Source organism: Danio rerio, chromosome 25, assembly GCF_052040795.2.
Source record: "Danio rerio strain M-AB ecotype USA chromosome 25, GRCz13ab, whole genome shotgun sequence".
Taxonomy (NCBI): domain Eukaryota; kingdom Metazoa; phylum Chordata; class Actinopteri; order Cypriniformes; family Danionidae; genus Danio; species Danio rerio.
Genome location: NC_141045.1, coordinates 3,285,001 through 3,300,039, shown reverse-complemented (window position 1 = coordinate 3,300,039; position 15,039 = coordinate 3,285,001). Strand labels below are relative to the sequence as shown.

The window sequence follows — 15,039 nt, the reverse complement described above, 5'->3', positions numbered from 1 at the left end:
TTACAAAATAATAGAACAGTGAAGCAAATTTGACTTTTTCCAAATAATATATTTTTAGTTACTATAAACAACACCACTTACAATGAACAAATAAAAATAAGAAAATAATAAATAATGTGTCAAAGTCCAAATAAAGTCCAAATAAACATGGTGCAAATCCTCAGTAAAAAATAGATATAAATATTTACTATACTATAAATAGTTACATAACGAAACTAGATTCAATATGGAACATCCTTAGGTTTTATGTGCCAGCATGGATATGGTTGTCTGTGGATATGGATATGGATATGGTTGTCTGCAATGCAGACAAACAGCTGCATCTTCATTTGCGTCTTTTGAAAACAGCAAGAGCAGCAGTTCGTCTTTGCTGTGTCACTGTTTTGTCATGTTTCTGTGCTGCTGTGCATGCAAAAGTACTTAGTATAAGAATTATTTCATGCAAAACTTTTTTTTGCATTTTATTTAGCCGCGCATAAATGTATGCCTATCTCTCATTCCGTGTTGTTCAAAAAGCTCAGTGTTGGTCCACAAACAAAAGCGAAACCTATACTTATTGGTTGTGATATAGCGAGTTTGAACCAATCTGGGCATGGAGGAGGGACAATGCATCAATGTATCATGTCTGGTTTGTCCGGAGACACAGTGACGAGCGTTTCTTTGTCAAATCAGCGTTGTCAAATGTTGATGACGTAACCGCACTGATTCCGGAGCCTCTGAAAGTCCGCGAATGTTATGTGATACAGCACTGGAAAGCTGAGATTCTCTTCTTTATGTCAATCTTTGAATTGTATGAATCGGATCAGCGGATCAAAAGTTATTAAACATTTAAGAGCAATACTTATTTTTAGCCGCGGGCGGCTGTCTCGGTCTTTAAGGGTTAAAACCGTTGATATGCAATTGTTCATGGCATGATAATCGTGCACGTTCAAATCGTGGTAAACCGTCATACCGATATATTGTTACAACCCTAATTTGGTTATTTGCTGGTTGGTTGATTGATTGATTGGTTGCTTGATTAATTGATATGCTTTGAAAATGCTGGGCTGTTATAACCAAATGTGGGATCAAATATGGTCCAAAATTATTTTGTTTTATATTTCACCTAATGTTGTGTGACACCAATCCAGCATTTTTTTATTATTTATTTTTGAGTGAACCAATTATTTGGTTCCCATTCCTTGACCTTTATTGGTACTATTGACATATTTGCTGATTGATTTTGTTGATTGATTGGCTGATTGATTGATTGATATGCTCTAAAAATGCTGGGTTGTTGTAACCCAATATTGGGTGAAATATGGTCAAACCATATTTTGTTTGTTTATATTTCACTAACAAATTACAAATCACACATAACCCAGCATTTTTTAGAAATAAAACAACAACAATCATTTGTTTATTTGCTGTTTGATTGATTGATTGATATGCTCTAATAAATGCTGGGTTGTAACCCAATATTGGGTCAAATATGGTTAAACCATATTTTATTTGTTTATATTTTACCAACAAATTGCAAATAACCCATCATTTCTTTTAGAGTAAACCAATTATTTGGTTATTGATTGATTGATATGCTCTAAAAATGCTGGGTTGTTATAACCCAATGTTGGGTCAAATATCGTCCAAAATTATTTTGTCTATATTTCACCCAATGTTGGGTAACAACAACCCAGCATTTTTCTCAGTGAACCAATTATTTGATTGCCATGCCTTAACCTTTGTTGACATTTGGCACTATTGTGTGGCTCATATTTGCTGATTGATTGATTGATTGATTGATTGATTGATTGATTGATTGATTGATTGATTGCGTCAAAAACAACCCAGCATTTTTTTGACCAATTATTTGGCTCCCATTCCTTGACCTTTATTTGGTACTATTGTATAACTTCAGACAGATTGTTTGATTAGGCGATTGTATGATTTATTGATTGGTTGATTTAAATTCTCAATGTTGGGTCAAATATGGACAAACCATATTTTTGGCTTTATATTTCATCCAGCATTCCTGAACCTTTATTTGGTACAATTATAAGACTTCATATTTGCTGATTGATTGTTCAGTTGATTGGTTGTTTGATTGATTAGTTGATTTATTGATTGATTGATTGGTTGGTTGATTGGTTAAGATGCTCTAAAATTTGGGTCAAATATGGTCCAAAATTATTTTGTTTATATTTCACCCAACGTTGGTTTACACAACAACCCAGCATTTTTTAGAGGAAGCCAATTATTTGGTTCTTATTCTTTGACCTTCGTTTGGTAATAAGACTTCATATTTGCTGATTGATCGTTCAGTTGTTTTGTTGGTTGTTTGGTTATCATCAGGGCCAGACGGAATCTGCGGACATTTTTTGCTATTTCTGCGGAGAATTTTGCTAAAAATCTGCGGAATTATTTTGGGAGTATCCAGCGGAGTATCATAACTAAAGCTTTAATATATTAAATAAAAAGTAATAAATTACTGAATAAAAACGGAATAAATTCAGATTTACACATTTACTCAAGTTAATAAACAGAATTAATAATGGGCTAAAAATCTGCGGAATTCTGTGGAAAATCTGCCGAAAATCTATGGAATTCCATGGATTCCATGTGGGCCTAGTTATCATGCTCTAAAAATTGCTGGATTGTTATAACCCATAGTTGGGTCAAATATGGTCCAACATTATTTCGTTACAACAACCCAGCATTTTTAATAATTAACAAATTATTTGGTTCCCATTCTTAGACCTTTATTTGGTACAATTGCTTGACGACAATTGCTCTATCTTTCAGATAGAGTGTTTGATTGACTGACTGATTGATTGATTGATTAATATATACACTCTAAAAATGTTTTATTAATCCAACACTGGCTAAAATATGTGCAAATCTAACAGTTTGGTAAAAAAAAAAAGTAAATTTATGATTTAATTAAATAAAAATTATCCCAAAGCTAAGTTTGTCCATATTTGACCCAACATTGAGTAAATACAACCCTGCATTTTTAATGTGTGGATGGATTAAACTCATTAATTTATTAATTTTCCTTCGGTGTAGCCCCTTTAATAATCAGGAGTTGCCACAGTGGAATGAACCGCCAACTGAACCAGCAAATGTTTTACACGGCGGATGGCCTTCCAGATGCAATCCAGCAACACTGGGAAACCCATACACACTCATTCGCATACTCTACAGCCAATTTAGTTTATTCAATTCCCCTATAACATGTAGGGGACTGGACTGTAGGGGAAACCGGAGCACCCGGAGAAAACCCATGCCAACACCGGGAGAACATGCAAACTCGCACAGAAATGCCAACTGATCCAGCCAGGACTCAAACTAGCGACCTTCTTGCTGGGAGGTGAGAGTGCTAACCACTAAGCCACCGTGCTGCCCCATTACTAAATTATATATATATATATATATATATACTGTATATATATATATATATATATATATATATATATATATATATATATATATATATATATATATATATATATATATATACATACATTTTTTTTACTTATTTGTCAACAAAAACAACTTTTTGTCTTTGTGTTTTTTTTGTGTTACACTATTCATCCATTAATGTGGATTAGAAGATTAGCTCAACCCCTTATAGCACTATAAATAGCCGACCCAGAGTGTGTTTTTCCTATAAATGTCCGTCGGTCCATCTGTGTGTGTGTGTGATCCAGAGCCGTTGATGTGCAGAAATGAGCGATGACGCCTGATTGGGCCAGAATGAAGGAAAGCGAGAGGATGTGTGTGTGTCTGTCATCCTCCGATCAGCTGTGAAACTCTATAAAGCTTTATAAAGGGTTACGGCAGGTGGCAGGGAGGGTCGTGGGGGGCATCTGGGGTGGATGTGTGTGTGGGAGCGGCGAAACGCGTCAGGAATGGCACGCCGTGAGCTCCGGGTTCAAGGCAGAGCGGCTGTAAACCGAGCCCAGAATGAACATTTACCCTTTGAGCATCTGCAGCACAGAGGGACAAATAAACACACTGAAGCTGCGGCGTGCACCTGTTCCCGCGACCCTGATGACTGACAGCGTGTGTGTGTGTGTGTGTGTGTGTGTGTGTGTGTGTGTGTGTGTGTGTGAATGCGTGCATACACATGCCTGTGCGAGAGTGTCTGTGTGTGAGTGTTTACAAGATTTTGTGTGTGTGAGTATGAGTCTGTGTGGAGTTTGCATGTTCTCCCTGTGTTGGCGTGGGTTTCTCTGGGTGCTCCGGTTTCCCCCCACAGTCCAAACACATGCGATACACTGTGGATGAATTGGATAAAGTTGGCCGTAGTGTATGAGTGTGTGTGTAAATGTGAGAGTGTATGGGTGTTTCCCATTACAGAGTTGCAGCTGGAAGAGCATCCGCTATGTGAAACATATGCTGGAGTAGTTGGCGGTTCATTCCTCAGTGGCGACCTCTAATAAATCATAGACTATGCCAAAGGAAAATGAATGAATGAAAAAATTTAAAGGGGCAGTGCACCCAAAAATGAAGATGCTGTCATTTTTTGTTTCTACTATGTAAGTCAATGGCTGCTTTTTCCCCAATATTCTTCTGAATATCTTTTTTTTTTTTTTTTGCGTTGAACAAGAAGAAAGAAACTCCAAAAAGTTTAAAACCATCAAAATGTGAGTAAACAAGTTATGAAGAAATGTACATTTTTGCGTGAACTATCCCTTTAATACAGCATCCCTGTTTTTACTGGTGGTGTTTGCTCGATGCACGTCTGATTACACCTCCATCTCTTGGGTAGTTTTTTTTGGTGCTTGAGGCAAAAACTTAACCGGCTCTGCCAAAGCAAACACTTGACTGTACCGTTATGAATCGACTTTATCAAGCCGTAAAATTACACACAGCCGCTGAAAGGAAATACATTTGCCATGGTTTAATGGTTCCCGTCGCAGGATAAGAGCGCACACAAAGGAGGACTTTTACACCTGTTCTCAAGTGCTTTAAAACATAAGGACATTTTCTCATGGTTTAGTGTTGTGGAGTGAGAAATACCAGCTGTGAGATGCTTGGAAATAATATTTTAGTTGAAAAAAAAAAAAAAAAAAATATATATATATATATATATATATATATATATATATATATATATATATATATATATATATGTATGTATGTATATATATATATATATATATATATATATATATATATATTTATTTATTTATTTTAATATAATATTATATATAATATAATAATATATATATATATATATATATATATATATATATATATATATATATATATATATATTTATTTATTTATTTATTTTAATATAATATTTTCAAGACAAGTACTATTTTCACACAAACACACAGATGGCGCTCTACATTTTTAGGAATCTGAAATGCATTACTTTTGTTGTACGTTTCAGATGACAAATCAACTAAAGGGTACATTTTATACATGAATCTGAAAAATGTTACTTAAGACATGTTTTGTTGAACATTTTAGATGTCAAATTCATTAGAGGGTGCTGTTTACATTTTTGAGAATCTGAAATGCGTTACTTGGTGTACATTTTGATGAACATTTTAGAAGACAAATCCACTAGAGGGCGCTGTCTACATTTTATGAATCTGAAAAACGTTACTTAGGGTGCGTTTTGTTGTATGTTTCAGATGACAGATCCACTAGAGGGCGCTGTTTACATATTTATGAATCTGAAATGCGTTACTTTTGTTGTATGTTTCAGATAACAGATCCACTAGAAGGCACTGTTTACATATTTATGAATCTAATATGCGTTACTTTGAAGTACGTTTTGTTGTACGTTTTAGATAACAAATCCACTAGTGGGTGCTATTTACATTTTTACAAACCTGAAAGATGTTACTTGAGATGCGTTTTGTTGTATGTTTCATGCTGTGTTCACACCAGACGTGGAACGGGCGGATAATTCGCGCGTAAATAGCCTAGTGCACATTTGAGTTTACTCGCTTCGTTCGCGCGTCAAACCCCACTTCATTCGCGCATCAAATCCGCTTTAGAACAGACGCGGGCTCGCGTGATGGGCAGGGCTTCTGTCTGCCCGGTGACTTTAGCTTCATAACTAAATGGCTAACATGGATTTTATTGAGAAAATAACAGTGTTTGTGTGCTTTATGAAGACTGAAAAACAGCATTGACACGTTTAGGGTCGTGTCTGAGTCCACTAGATTCTTTCAGAGGGGCATCCAGCTCTTTAAGCTCATAAACTCCTCCAGAAACTGAAGCTGGATGATGGAGGCTTTCAGCGGTGCTTCTGACTGAGCCCAGCCCAGTTTGATGAACTTTTTGTCGGTGTCGGCTGGAGAATTTCCCCCGGGAATCCAACAACAGGTGTACGTCACAATCACGCCCCCACAAGAGCAAGCTACTGATTGGTTAACGTGGTGCGAATGTCCGCTGAAGTTCAGACTTTTGAACTCAAGCAATTTGCGCGAAACATGCGTCAAACGCACAAAAAACGCTTAATTCGCGCTGCGCCATTCGCGTCGCACCATTCGCGCAATTCGCGTCATTCGCACCACGCCATTGGCGCGTATAGCGCATAGACTGTAAAATATATGGACGTAGTATCCGTGACGTCACCAATAGGTTTCTAAAGAGCGCAAAAGAAGCCACAAGTAGGCGCGGCCAACCGTTGCCATTTTGTTCGCGCGTCATCACACCCACGGCGGGATACCAAACAAGAGCAAAGAGGCGGAGAGTAAGCGGAGCTACAGACACCTGCTGACAGTTTGCTTGGACCTGGTTCAGACACACTTTACTTTGGGAGAACGCTTAATACTTTATCACCTGCAACTCGTTTGTGTTCTGACCACTTGTGCTTGGTGGTATACTATATCAATAAAGTGTTTAGTCTTTTAAAAACACTGCTGTAACACATTGAGCCACTAAACATTGTTCATATGACGTTTTTCAACAGGAGGAAAACGCGAATTACTTCCAAACACTTCAGATATAGTCTGTGTTAGTGAATATAAGACTATTGATGAAATCCAGCATAACACTGTATGACAACACTTCAGATGACTGTTCTAGAGCCCACAGCTAATCAATCTGTCAGATTCTGGAGTGCATTACAGCTCTAAATATAAATATAAACGATAAATGATCTTAAATAAAACAAATACATGTATAGAGATGGTATATAAGTATATAACTTTACTCACATGGGAAACGGAGGCCACGTGAACGGTTTGTGAGCACAATTAAGTTTACTCAGCATGACATTCCATCAAATAAGTGTAGGAAACAAGTCCAAAAGGCAGTTGACTGTGTAAAGCCACGTAAAACAACACAGAAATACGATAAATATGCCAAGTTCAGTGGCTAATCTGCAGGATTCAGCTGAGGTGACGTGACGGCGACCAACAAGACCTAGCTGTCACTCAAGTGGCCACGCCCTTAATTATGCAAACTTAATATAACTTAATATAAAGGAAACGGATGAGTTCTAAAAAAATTCACCCCCCTCACAGTTGTCATGAAGGGTAATATTAGCTGTATGAACCAAAATCTTTTGTTGTACCAGGCTGTAAACATCTTTTTTTCTGCTGTAAAGTTGGCCATTCTAACAGTGGGCTCAATTGAAATTTGCTCTGTTTTGGAGCCAGGAGCGGCCAGGACTAGCGGAATTTCGAATGAATTGCAGTTTTAGTTACTTCCGTATTGGCTTCCTGAGAGAGAGCGAGAGGTTGCCGCTTGGTATAGCGCCGCAGGATGTCTATTCGCGCAATTGCATTGACTTAACATGTAAATCACTCGCACTTGATGCGCATTCCGTGTCTGGCGTGAACGAATTAGATGTCAAATTCATTAGAGGGTGCTGTTTACATTTTTGAGAATCTGAAATGCGTTACTTGAGGAGCATTTTGATTAATGTTTCAGAAGACAAATCCACTAGAGGCCGCAGTCTACATTTTTATGAATCTGAAATAAATTACTTGGGGTGCGATTTGTTGTACATTTCAGACGACAAATCCACTAGAGGGCGCTGTTTACATATTTATGAATATGAAATGCGTTACTTTTGTTGTACGTTTCAGATGACAAATCCATTAGAGGGCACTGTGTACATGTTTGCAAATCTGAATTACGTTACTTATAGTACATTTTGTTGTACGTTTTAGATGACAAATCCACTAGAGGGCGCAAATTTGAAGTACAATTTTTTTTTTTCAGATCATTCCCTTATTACAGATGTTTTAGTAATTTAGGTTACACTTTTTGTATATAAACTCAAAATCCTGGTTAGATTTTTAAAAATGAAATGCAGAAACTTACAGACAATTAATTGCACATTTGATGACAAAAGCATTTTCTTTCGTTTTGCAGTACAGTCACATTATGGTTAAACAGATGCAATAGATGTAACATGCTGCTTACAGAATACAGCAGGAACAGTGTGAGCAGTACAGTAGTTTGCTATTGCAGACACACTGATGCAGACGTTCATTAGCATCCAGCTGTGAAAGCGCTGGAAAAAGCCGTCCGGCCCTCACATGGGTTTGAGTTTTCACAGGCAGGTTCGAGGTTTGTTTCTGTCTGCGTGCTCTAATGAGAAGTGTGCTGTGCTGAGGTTAAGTCAGCGTCAGAGGTCGGGCTGGGGTCAGAGGTCAGTCAGTTCTTTCTGAGGACGCTTGTTGACCATCTCGACTTTCACTCCTACAGTCTAGTGTGCGTGTGTAATTTGGACTCAGTATCTGTCATATTAGGAGACATCTCTGTCTCTCTCCCAGATGTTTAACAAACTAACAGAACGAGAGTCATGTTTTCAGAAACATCAGTCTGTCAGATTTTCTTCTCAAAGCGTCTGTCTTGTGCATAAGTGTGTGTGTTGTTGTTTATTGGAGCTGAGCAGAAACTGAAGGACTCACAGATCAGGAATGGTTGGAATGTGAAGAGGAGGAGAGTGAGAGAGAGAGAGAAAGAGAGAGAGAGGGACTTTAGATTCATGAGGTTGTTGAGGAGCTGCTGTACTTTTGCGTGACACTGATGTTGTTTCGGCTTCTGTCGGATTCTCAGGGAGATGTGTGTGTGTGTGTGTGTGTTTGTGCGTGCCTTGTCCTCCTTATGGTGTGGATCAAATGTATATCAAGCAAACTGTCCTCACAAATATAGGAAAACCAGTAATATTTTAGCTTTCGGAGACATGTTTTGGTCCCCAAAATGCTGATTGTTTCCTGTGTGGGTTGGTTTAGGGGTAGGGTTGGGACAGAGGAAAAGAATATACAGTTTGTTCGTTCGGAGGGCGAGGCAGTGGCGCTGTAGGTAGTGCTGTTGCCTCACAGCAAGAAGGTTGCTGGGTCGTTGGTTCGAGCCTCGACTCAGTTGGCTTTTCTGTGTGGAGTTTGCATGGTCTCCCTGCGTTTGCATGGGTTTCCTCCGGGTGCTCTGGTTTCCCCCACAGTCCAAAGACATGCGGTACAGGTGAATTGGGTAGGCTAAATTGTCCGTAGTGTATAAGTGTGTGTGTGTGTTTGTTCGTTCGACTTAGTGTCTTATTTATTAGGGGTCCCGCATAGACTGTAAAGCATTTGGACGTAGTATCCGTGACATCACCCGTAGGTTTCTGAAGAGCGCAAATAAAGCTACAAGTAGGCGTGGCCAACCGTCGCAATTTTGTTTGCGCATCATCACACAGACCGGGGGTTACCAAATCCGCTTGTTAAGTATGACGTCACGCGAAGCGGCTTCCGGGTCCTAGTGCTCTATTCAACTGAATGGGGAGACTCATGAAATGGTAATAATAAACGTTTACAAAGCGATTTAAGGCTTTCGAAAATCAAGCTCAGAGATTGTTGTGTACACTATGACTTTATATAAAATTAACTTTAATGTGTGATAGGAATAAAACGTGATCATAAACGAATGATTTCTCCACTCAAATGAATGGCGGCTTAGACCCGGAAACAGTATTACATACCTCACAAACACGTCACCACTTAACAAGCGGATTGGGGAAAAGAGGCGGAGCATGAGTGGAGCTACAGACGCCTGCTAGCATTTTCTTTCGGAGAAATGCTTAATGCTTCATCACCTGTGACTCGTTTGTGTTCTGACCACTTGTGCTTGGCTGTACACTATATCAATAAAGTGTTTAGTCTTTTAAAAGCACTGCTGTAATACATTGAGCCACTAAGCATTGTTCTTATGACGTTTTTCTACAGGAGGAAAACGCAAATTACTTCCAAACACTTCAGATATAGTCTGTGTTAGTGAATGTAAGGCTATTGATGAAATCCAGGCATAACACTGTATGACAACGCTTCAGATGACTGTGCTTAATCAATCTGTCAGATTCTGGAGAGCATTACGGGTCTAAAGAAAATTATGAATGATAAATGATCGTAAATAAAACAAATACATTTATAGAGATGGTATATAATGGGCGAGGCAGTGGCGCAGGTAGTGCTGCCGCCTCACAGCAAGAAGGTCGCTGGGTCGTTGGTTCGAGCCTCTGCTCAGTTGGTGTTTCTGTGTGGAGTTTGCATGTTCTCCCTGCGTTCGCGTGGGTTTCCTATTTAGGCTAAATTGTCCGTAGTGTATGAGTGTGTGTGTGTGGATGTTTCGCAGAGATGGGTTGCTGCTGGAAGTGCATCCACTGCTTAAAAACTTGCTGCGTAAGTTGACGGTTCATTCCGCTGTGGCGACCCCGGATTAATAAAGTTACTAAGCTCACAAGAAAATGAATGAATGATATTTTCTGTAAAATAATGCAGGGTTCCACAAAATTCAATTTATTATTTACTTGATATTTAAATTACTTTCAAGAATTCTTACCAAGACAAATTTGCTTTCTTCATTGGCAGATTTAATTTAGCTTGATTTTGGTACATTTTGACTACATTTGAGTGCATTTTGCTTGTTTTTTTTGGTGTGTTTGTGTGTGTGTGTGTGTGGGGGGGGGGGGTTCAGATGACTGTGGCTCAGTTTTCACTCTAGCAGGGTTGATGTGAATGACCCCTCTGTAGCTCCGCCCTCATGAACACAATGACCCAACACATAACTCAACCCTCTCTGTTCAGTTTTTAATATGCTTTAGTGTGCGTTGTGTTCAAAACTACTTATAGGAACAATTGTGTGCATTCAGAATGTTTGTTTGCAATACTTTTTTTTTTATATATATATATATAAACTGAACAATGCACATAAATTAAACGGTTTTGTTTTTACTTATAAGAAACACTTAGGGGAATCAAACTTCCTTCATCAGTGTTTTTGATTCATTAATTAATTAGTTATAACAATCAATAGTAAAATCAGACAGCAGACCACTTTGCTTGTTTTTTTTAAACTATGCTTCATTCAATTCAATTCAGTTTTATTTGTATAGCGCTTTTACAATGTAGATTGTGTCAAAGCAGCTTCACATAAATGGTCATAGTAACTGGAACAGTGTGGTTCAGTAACTGGAACAGTGTGGTTCCGTAACTGGAACAGTGTGGTTCAGGTTTTAGTGTTTAAGTTCAGTTCAGTTCAGTTTAGCTCAGTTCAGTGTGATTTAATCATTACTGAAAGTTCAAACACTGAAGAGCAAATTCATCGATGCGTAGCTCTACCAATCCTGAACCATGCGAGGCAGTGGCGACAGCGGAGAGGGAAAAAAAAACTTCACCTGATGGGAGTGAAGAAAAAAAACCTTGAGAGAACCAGACTCAGTTGAGCACGACCATTTTAATTTCTCCGCTGGCCAAAAGTCTTGTGCAGAGCTTCATTCGCCGTGGTTTATGCTGGAAGATGGCCTCAATGAAGACTCGTCTGTCCCTGGAGCGTCGCTGGAATCAGACTCATGTTCTCCACTCCCCACGACCATCAGCGCAGCAGCAGCTCAGGATATGGCCTGGTCCCGGATATGGAATCCTTGGGATCATCACGTCATGTGTTCATGTGTTGTGTTTTATTTTACGTGTGCCGAGTTACTGAAGTTTGTCCTGCGCGCTTGCGGTTTTTTTAGTTACTTCTTAGGTTTGGTGCGGTAATCTGATCGTTACTATTATTCAAAAGAAGGTAATGATTCGCACTCAATTGCTTCGTACTGTTTTTATTTTTACTTTTTCTTACATTTTACGGGTGATAACAGACGTTTCGGCACAAAGCCTTCCTCAGTGTCACCCGTAAAATGTAAGAAAAAGTAAAAATAAAACCAGTACGAAGCAATTGAGTGCGAATCATTACCTTCTTTTTTGTTTAATTTTACCCATGAGCACCCAGTTACACTTGTAAATCACATTTAAAACACACTGTGATGTGATTTCAAGACAAAAACGGCCATAGTACTAAAGATACTGTGCAGGAAACACTGAAATAAACAAACCAAGTTGTTTCTACCGTGCTCTGGCTGGTTTTAAAGTGTTGCTGTGTGTCAACTCTGCCATATGCATCATCATCATCATCATCATCATAAGATCAAAGATATGTTTATGGAAACGTTCACACATACAGTCATGTGCAGCCAAAAGCCAGATCTCACAAGATGCCTCTGGAAGCTTAAACATGAGCGGCATCTTAAAAGTGAATCCTTCCACTTTTATTGGCTGATAAATACGTCCGCAGTGATCTCACACACGTCTCATTGAGTTTCAGAGGAGGTTTTGCGCTCTGATGTGCTTTCAAAAGTCTCAATATGAATTTATTTTTAAAGCTCTAGACTTGAAGGGGCAGTCAACATTTACTGTTAAATTAATGCGAGGATGTAGAGTAGGGGAATTTCTGTCTGCAGTAGAACAGATTCTTTTGTATTTCTTTTTTTCTTATTTTATTGCAGAAAAATTAAGATTAACTTGTTTTTGATGGGGCTCAGTGGTTAGCATTGTCGCCTAACAGCAAGAAGGTCTCTAGTTTAAGTCCCGGCTGGGCCAGTTGGCATGTTCTCTCCATGTTGGTGTGGGTTTCCTCCAGGTGCTCTGGTTTCCCCCACAGTCCATACACATGCGCTATAGGGGAATTGATGAACTAAATTGGCTGTAGTGTATGAGTGTGCATTTAAGAGTGTATGGGTGTTTCCCAATACTGGGTTGCAGCTGGAAGGGCGTTCACTGTGTAAAACAAATGTCAGAATAGTTTGCGGTTCATTCCGCTGTAGCAACCCCTAATAAGTAAACAACCCGCTCATTATGGAAACGTAGCCCTGCAGACATTTCTGCGGACCGTGAGATACGTCCCGGGAGGTACGTATTCGAGCGTTTTTTGTTTTCACGGATCCACGAGAGGCCCCTGTGCGCGCTTTTTCGCCTCTCGGGAGCGTGTGCCGTTCGCGCCTGCGCTGTTCTTGCGCGAAAAACCGCCGGATCGGCCGACCCGGCTGCCCTTCTTTTCCTCCTCCTCCTCCTTCCATAAACCCAACCGATGGTTTGGAAAAGCCGTCCAGAAAAAAAAAAGCAAAAGCTCTCGTGTTTTCGGATCCCGCCGCATTCTCGCCCTTATTTTTCAGATTCTGTTTTTCATCTTACCTGATTTCTGGAACCACTGTTCCCCAGACTCGATCCCGGTTGTCGTCCCTGCGGCCGGCTCCTCCTCCTCCTCCTCACTACAACCATGATCTGCAGAAGAGCATCTCTGAACACACAACACGTCCAACCTTGAGGCGGACGGGCTACAGCAGCAGAAGACCACACCGGGTGCCGCTCCGGTCAGCTAAGAACAGGAAACTGAGGCTACAATTCACACAGACTCACCAAAACTGGACAATAGAAGATTGGAGAAACGTTGCCTGGTCTGATGAGTCTCCATTTCTGCTGACACATTTGGATGGTCGGGTCAGAATTTGGCATCAACAACATGAAAGCATGGATCCATCCTGCCTTGTATTAGCTGTTCAGGCTGGTGGTGGTGGTGTAATGGGTTGGGGGAGATTTTCCTGGCACACTTTGGGTCCATTTGTACCAGTTGAGCATCGTGTCAACGCCACAGCCTACCTGAGTATTGTTGCTGACCATGTCCATCCCTTTATGACCACAGTGTACTCATCTTCTGATGGCTACTTCCAGCAGGATAACACACCATGTCATAAAGCGTGAATCATCTCAGACTGGTTTCTTGAACTTGACAATGAGTTCACTGTACTCAAAAGGCCTCCACAGTCACCAGATCTCAATCCAATAGAGCACCTTTGGGTTGTGGTGGAACGGGAGATTGGCATCATGGATGTGCAGCCGACAAATCTGCAGCAACTGTGTGATGCTATCATGTCAATATGGAGCAAAATCTCTGAGGAATATTTCCAGTAGCTTGTTGAATCTACACCATAAAGGATTAAGGCAGTTCTGAAGGCAAAAGGGGCTCCAACCTGGTTCAAGTAAAGTGTACCTAATAAAGTGGCCTGTAAGTGTATATATGTAAACAGAACAGATAATAGTTACAAGGTTGGTATTGGAATTGGTTTTCATAAAGAGACATTCATATATAAGACTTTACGTTCATATAACTATTCCCAGATGGTCTTATATTTACCAAAGGAAAATGAATGAATGTTCAACTTAACTTGTTTGTTTAAATTCAGCATTTTTCACATCCACTTAAACAATAATAATAAATAAAAATGTAAATCCAAGGAATCATCTTCGAGTATTTTTTTTTCTGTGTCTAAACTTAACAATAACAATATCTGTCTTAAATTAAATAGCATCAGAGAGGAGAAAGTGTGAACCTCTCGTGCCACAAAGTCATTTCTCTGGTGTTTTAGTCAAGTAAAAGTGTGTTTAGGGGGGTTTCTACCATAACCAGTGTATACTAGTTCTAGTAACCCGAGTCCAGCCGGCCGGACGGAGCGGCGAGATTTATAGGCAGGCGTAAAGGCAGATTCTCTAAACATTGACACACAGAGCAGCTGCTGTTAGAGTCGGAGCCTTTCATTTCCTTCAGCTTCTGTTCAGTGTGACCCGTCTGTCAGCAAAGGCGTTACTTTTAAAGTACAAATGAAATCAAAGCTGATCATATTGATGTTGTTAGCTCGCATTGCTAGTTTTGTGGTGAACAATTCATCTTAAAGTTAAAGTTTTGTGGTGAACAATTCATCTGTGCATGTCATTAGGAAAAAAAAAA

At 39.5% G+C, this 15,039-nt stretch overlaps 1 protein-coding gene across 7 annotated transcripts in view; it reads left to right on the top strand.

Moving 5' to 3' along the window:
* The window catches only part of tead4 (TEA domain transcription factor 4), a 61,274-nt gene that overhangs the window by 8,917 nt on the left and 37,318 nt on the right, over positions 1-15,039 (top strand). The window lies entirely within an intron of this gene.